The 6,925-nt window shown below is 48.3% G+C and overlaps 1 protein-coding gene across 4 annotated transcripts in view; it reads left to right on the top strand.

The window, feature by feature from the left end:
* Window positions 1–5,888: 5,888 nt before the first annotated feature.
* The window catches only part of IKZF1 (IKAROS family zinc finger 1), a 98,248-nt gene continuing 97,211 nt past the window's right edge, over window positions 5,889–6,925 (top strand). The window contains exon 1 of one of the 4 annotated variants that reach the window (XM_034665427.1): window positions 5,889–5,970. The gene's annotated coding sequence lies outside the window, so the exon portion shown is untranslated. Of the gene's footprint in view, window positions 5,971–6,368; window positions 6,389–6,471; window positions 6,557–6,925 lie in introns of those variants that run through there. The other 3 variants (XM_034665440.1, XM_034665424.1, XM_034665444.1) reach the window with 3 other exon arrangements.

Raw genomic sequence — 6,925 nt, forward strand, 5'->3', positions numbered from 1 at the left:
AGCCCCAGACAGACAAAAGGACAGAAAGGGAAGGTAGCTCCTTCCAGTTGTAAGACTGGAAAACACAGTTCCTTTGCAGATTAGAAAAACTATATGACAACTCCTCGTCATATAACTTAAAGGAAAGCGTTTCACCTGAGTTAGAAAAAAGTCAGGTGAACCCTTCAAAAGTAGTGCCAGGGGCGCCTGGGTGGCACAGCGGTTAAAGCGTCTGCCTTCGGCTCAGGGCGTGATCCCGGTGTTATGGGATGGAGTCCCACATCAGGCTCCTCCGCTATGAGCCTGCTTCCTCCTCTCCCACTCCCCCTGCTTGTGTTCCCTCTCTCTCTGGCTGTCTCTATCTCTGTCGATTAAATAAATAAAATCTTTAAAAAAAACAAAACAAAACAAAAGTAGTGCCAATAAATGGAAATCTCTGTTGAGTGTTCTGGTTCTAGGCACAGAGGAAACAAAACAGACCAAAGAAATCCCTCTATCTTCATGGAGAGTAAACAAAATAAATGTTAATTATACAGCATGTTGGAAGACAAGTGCTGTGTAAAAATGCAAAGAGGAGAGAAGGTTAGGGGAGGCTTGGGTAGAAGGTAGGGGTTGTTGCACTTCTTGGAGGGTGGACTGTGACTGTCCCAGAGCTGAGATGACATTTGAGCAGAGACTTGAAGCAGTTAAGAGGGTAGGCAGGCAGGTATCCACAGAAAGGTAGGTGCAGTGTGCTGCCCCCAGTGCTTGAGGAACAGCAAAGCTGAGCCAAGTGGCTGGAGACCAGTGAACAAGAGGGACAATAAGTGGCTGGACCGGAGTGGTAGGGGAAAGAGACAATGGAGGAGGGGAGAATCACCTGCCCTTCAGATTTCAGCTATTGTCCCCAGAGAGCTAGCACACCATCCAGTGAAGAATAGCACAACCTGATGAGCTTTTCATCAGGCCCTCCCTTAGTGCTGTGAAGGGCAAGGACAGGATTAGAGAGCCATTAGGAGCCCCCACCATCTGCAGACAAAGGGTGACAGTTTGGACCACTGTGGTTGCAATGGAGGTGGGAGGAGGTTGGATGAGGGATGCCTGTTGGAGGCAGAGCCAGCAGAAAGTCCTGATGAAGGGATGGTAGGTGGAAGGGAGCCATCAAGAATGCCTCCAAGGCTCCGGGCCTCAGCAATTTCCAGTTGCTATTTGATCAGGTGAAGAAGGCTGTGAGGATGCAGGTTTGAGGGGAAAGATCAGGGATGTGGTATAGGGGACATGGTAAATACAAGATTCCAGCTAGATGTCCAGGTAAAGGTGTTGAGGAGGCAGTAAGATGCATGAGTCTTAATTTCAGGGGAAGGTCAGAACTGCAGATATTAGTACAGAGATGACATTAAAAACTATGTCCAGGGAGCTCCCCCATCTTAGACAGGAGGCTGAGAAGCCAATGACACAGGGAAAACCCAGGCAAACATGACCCCCTGAATATCTACCTCACTGATATCAACAAGTTCAAATGAAATGCTTGTGGAAGTTTGTGTAAACTTGAGAGTGCCAGACAGATGCTCACTTACTGCCCCTGGAACCAGCCAGACTTGGCACCAACCACTCTGAGATAATTCTTCATAGCTCTTCTCAGGTAAAGAAACAATCTATTTGCAACCAGATCAAGGTCTGTTCCAACGCTGAATGTGGGAACATCTTTCAGGTGCTCTGCCTTTTTCCTCACTTGCTTTCCACTGGATGTCACCTTAAGAACCTTCATGGAAATGCAGGAGGGGGAAACCAACACTCATGACCAGGTACTACAATGAAAGATCTACACTCATGCTCTCAGTCAAACTTCATGCCAACTGCGAGCAGCAGGATTTATTTTCCCTGCTGTGGAGAAGAGAACGCGATGCTTGGAGAAGTAGGGTGACTCAGGTAAGTGTGCAGGGTGACCTTGTGTGCAGAGGGGAGAGATGCTGAGATTTTTAGGACACTTTCCACTGTAAAGTCCCCCTTCTCAACCCTCTCTCCAAAACTATCCCACTTCCACTGGACAGGAAAGATTTGTGATTTGTTAACATCAAAAAGAGAAGGTTGCTACACCAACACAGAAATAACTAGACTCTATGTCTGTGTACTTTACAGATCAGAAAGTCCTTTCATAAACCTTCATTTTTCCTGGACGTGCCCATCTGATCCCTTTATCAAGGCTGGTCCTTCAGGATGGGTGATTTGGCCATACGGGAAATATAAAATTGAAAGAGGACCAGAGGGAAAGGAACACTTCCCTCAATTGGAGAAGGATGTCCTAAAGGAACTGGTCCTTGGAGGGACAGGCATGGATCATAGCTAAGATGTGTATCTCAGCCCAACCACTTAAAAAGTGAGTACATTGGGGGTGCCTGGGTGACTCAGTCTACTGAGTGTCTGACTCTTGATTTCAGCTCAGGTCGTGATCTCAGGGTTGTGAGATGGGCCCCACGTCAGACTCCACGCTGAGCATGGAGCCTGCTGTGAATTCTCTCTCCCTATCTCTCGGTCTCTCCCCCTACTCTCTCTCTCTCTCAAAAAAAAAAAAAAAAGAGAGAGAGAGGGAGGGAGGGAGAGAAAAGAAAATAAAGAAAAGAGAAAAGAACTTGGGTACATCAAAATATCAGATACTTATTCAGAGTTGACTGTGTGTCAGGGATCCACCTAAGTATGTTTGACACACACGAACTCCTTCAGACCATATTCCCATTTTTCAGAAATGGAAACTGAGGTACAGGGAGGCCTAGTGACTTCCCAAGCTACCAAACCCAAATGGTTTGTCTGTAGTCTGTCACTTAAACTTTGACCCCAGGCTAGTCACCGTCTCTGAGCTTTGTGTACTTAAGTGGGATAGCAATGGCCATGCTGGGCTTGCTGTATTGTTAGGCGGGAAATAATGTCCGGAAATGTCCTTCACAGAGCTGGGCTCGGTAGGGCAGTCATTAGAATAATACCTCCAGTCTTTGGTTAATTCCCTTTGGAAGAGAATCTTTCAAGTGCCCCCACTGTGTGGGGAAGACAAGCATTTCCTCACACCTCTTCTGTTTCCCCCCTCTTCCCTCTGGGCACCCACAAAGCCCCTCCCAAATCTAGCAACCACTTAGTGGCTTCACCCTTTTGTGTGTCCCCAGGCTTTGCATTGGACTTCACCATGACTTGCTTTGCATGGAAATGCAATTGTTTCTACTCTACTAGGTTGGAGCCCCTTCCTGTAAGATCACATGTTATGCCTTATTGGGACTTCCTGTCTCTCAAGAACCACCTGCAAGGGGAGGCTGTCACTGAATCCATGCCGCCCAAAGACTTATAACTCCACAAATCACGTTCTAATCTTGTTCCTACCCAATGGCATCAACTAGAGGATGACTCCCACCTCTCTGTTTGTCTTTATTCTGATCTGTTCAGGTCAGATCAAGATCTACTTTTCCTTTACTCAGCCAAAACATGTTCAAAAACTTTTCATCAGAAAGCTTTCTGGGTAAATTTATCTTCAAGTCATTATATTTGACCTGGTTTGCTTTTCAATCTCTTCCAACCAGATGATATTGATAAAGTCACCATTTTTGAGAATCTAAGTATATTCTGACAAAATCCAAGGGGAACAAAGCAAAAGAACTATTATAAAGTGGGAAAAATTTGGTTGTCAGTGGTGGCACATGCTTGATTCAAATCTACAGGCAGAAACATGAATGATGAACAGAGCTGTAGAACTTCTGTGGGTTTCAAAACCAGGAGCAACTGAGCCTCCAGACAGGGCCTTGGAAACACTGCAGAAAAGGGAGCATCCTGAGGCTCTCCTTGCAGTTGGCTGGGCATTTCCCACCTGGACCCACCCGCTGGGCAGTCCTGGCTCCTTGGAAGCGCCCCCACTTCTCCCCTGTGTCCCCTTCCTTCCCTCCCAGCAGAAGAGGCAGCCAGAGGCCTGTGCTTAGAAAGAGCCAAACCTGAGGAGTGAGCATTGGGAAAAATGGTCAAGAACCTTGCCCCAGGCCAGCAACCATTAGTTTTCAAAACCAGCAGAAGCAGAAGCTGGTGATCTTGAAAACTGGGGAAAAGAAACCAAAGAAGCAGAGACCTTATTGCAAAAGTTTCATCCATGTCCTAGTCTTTTTCCTCCTGTTCCTGTTCCTTTTCAGATGAAACTGCATGAGTTCTGTATTCCTTTAACACTGTAGAAAGACAATAGAATCTTTTTTTTTTTTTTTTACAAAAATCTTTCCCTGTTACTTAAAAATTATTCCTGCTGTTTCCCAACTGCTGGAGGGGGGAAAAAAAGAAGCTCATTTGTTGCCGTTTAGCAGAGATTTTTAAATTGAAGAAAGATACAGTTATAATCATAGTAAATTGCATCCATCAGCTCATTTAATTTCCCCTAATCCTATCAACCGAAGATGATGACAGATGACAAAGTGAAGCCCAGAGAGGTTAAGTAACTTTCCAAGACTCACACAGGAAGTAAGAAATGAAGCTATGGACCGTGTCCTATCACCTCAACCATCCTTTTACTCTATAAAACTCACTCTCCTTTAAAATCTTTTCTAGTCTCTGCCAGTATAAAAGTGCCAATAGCTCCTTCCCTTATTACAATAAGCTCTGAATAAGTGTCTGTGATTCATTCTATAGGGGCTCTTTATGATTTTGATAATATCGCAAAAGAAGAAAAACTGATAATTTGGCAGTTATTGTCTGAATAAACGAGGCCATCCTTCATTAAACACTGTAATATTAGTATGTCTATATTCTAAAGAAAGAAAATGACTTTACTCCTATCATTTTTAAAAAAAACGTATCACATGTTTCTGTTTCTCCTGATAGATTTTCCCCTCCAATGTGCTTTTATTGTTGACTTAAGCATCTTCTCTGGGGCCATGGTGTCCACCCACAGACTCCAGGTTAGAGCCTGAGCTCCTTCTGCTCCACCTATTTGGAGGCCTGGGGGGAGGGAGTGGCCCATGAAGCCTGGTTTCTCTGTTTGCTCCCCATATTAACAGGACACTGGTAGTTAGCAGGGTTCATAATAAACACTAAACACTAGTTACCACTCACAGAGTCCTCCTCTTGCTGGGCAGATGGCAAGAGCTTTCATATGTAAAATACGCCCTCTGCAAACAACCCCATGAGGTAGCTTACATTATTACCACCAATCTATAGATGGGGAAGTTGAGTCTCAGAGAGGTGTAGGAACTTGGTCAGGACCACACAGCTTAAATTATCTGGGTCCTTTACCTCATATTCCTCTGCCTCAGGAGGAAATGCCTTGGCCTGAATACTGTGTCTGAGTCCTTGATTCCCACTCCCAGGGACCATGGCACACATTTAAAGAGACACATCTGGGGGGCGCCTGGGTGGGACAGCGGTTAAGGGTCTGCCTTCGGCTCAGGGCGTGATCCCGGCGTTGTGGGATCAAGCCCCACATCAGGCCCCTCTGCTATGAGCCTGCTTCTTCCTCTCCCACTCCCCCTGCTTGTGTTCCCTCTCTCGCTGGCTGTCTCTATCTCTGTCAAATAAATAAATAAAATCTTAAAAAAAAAAGAGAGAGAGAGACACACATCTGGGGGCTATGTGTGTGGTGTGCACCCAAGAACCAGAGGTGTCCCATAACCCCTCCACTACAATATTTTTGGTCCCCAGGGCCTTGAACCTTGTGTTTATTGCCTCATTTAGTCCTGACAAGGACTTTTCAGGTGAATTAAGTAGCATTGGCTTCTTTTCCAGATAAGGAGAACGAGGCTTGGAGAGGTTTAGTAACTTGCCTGAGGTCATACAGACAAGGGGTGGACTACAGATTAAAACAATGAACCTTTCACTGGTTCCTCTTCCTCTGGGCTCCAAATAGGGGGAGTCAATGGGCTCAGGGCTCAGAACATCAAAACGTCTCTCAGTACAAATGGAGTAGCAGGTCTTGCATAAGTGGTCCAGGAAGAATTTGTCTGGATGCTGTCTGTGGTTCGCGGAAGGTAGAAGAGACTTCTCCCAGGGCGCCACCAGGTAAAGCCGATCCACAAGAATGCGTGGGCGCTGCCACCAGCAGCCTCCTCGGGCAGGCCACAGCCTTGGCCGGTGGCCGCCATTCCCTGCCACACTCAAGGGGCCCGAAATGACATTTTCCACAGGTTACCTGTTACCTGTCTCTACCTGGAAGGCCTGCACAAGTCTTGAAGGGCAGGGCCTGCAGCTCATTCACCTCTGTCCCTCCCATAAGGCCCAAGGGGGATCAGGGTAAATCTACTGAATTCACAATTCTCTCTCTTCTGCTCACATGGAACACTCTCGCCTGGCTCCTGCTCGGGTGGGGCCTGGCTCATCAGAATGATGGGCTCCTTGCCTTGTGAAGAGGTGCTCTGAGCTGCATTCCTCTTTCAACGGAGACCCACAGGGCGCCCTACAGGCGCGCTTCAGGGCTCAGGTAGGGAGGGGTCTGAGGTGCCAAGAGCCGCGGAGCCAGGCTGCAGGATTGCCTTTGGTGTCACCTCCTCCCGCAGCCATCCCTTCACACTTGCGTGTGCACACAGGCCAGATGGAAGGCGCGATCCTAACTGCTGCCTGAGCAGGTGGGAGGGAAGAGAGACGAGAGGTATTCCATTGGTTGTCTGGGAAAATGAATTGCACCTTCCCCTCACTTGCGGAGGATCAACTTTTCCCACCCCCTCGGGTGGGCACTCATCACCCGGGGTCGCAGCCAGAACCTGGGAGCCCAGTGGCCCCAGTTCGAGGGAAGTGGAGCTGGGCGGGCAGTGGATGCCCCCAGACCCTGGGGAAAGTGCTTCACGATGTCCAGCGTCTCGAAGGTCCCCACGGCGGGGCGAGCGGCCCCGGCAGCGCGGCCCCCGCCTCCAGCTGCCCCGCACGCACAGCCCGCGCCGGGCCCCCAAGGGTTAAGCGCGGGCCCCACGGCGCCGCGGCCGATCCCGCCACCGGGTCCGGGGCGGAGAGCCGGCCGCCA

Source organism: Ailuropoda melanoleuca, chromosome 1 (assembly GCF_002007445.2).
Source record: "Ailuropoda melanoleuca isolate Jingjing chromosome 1, ASM200744v2, whole genome shotgun sequence".
NCBI lineage: Eukaryota > Metazoa > Chordata > Mammalia > Carnivora > Ursidae > Ailuropoda > Ailuropoda melanoleuca.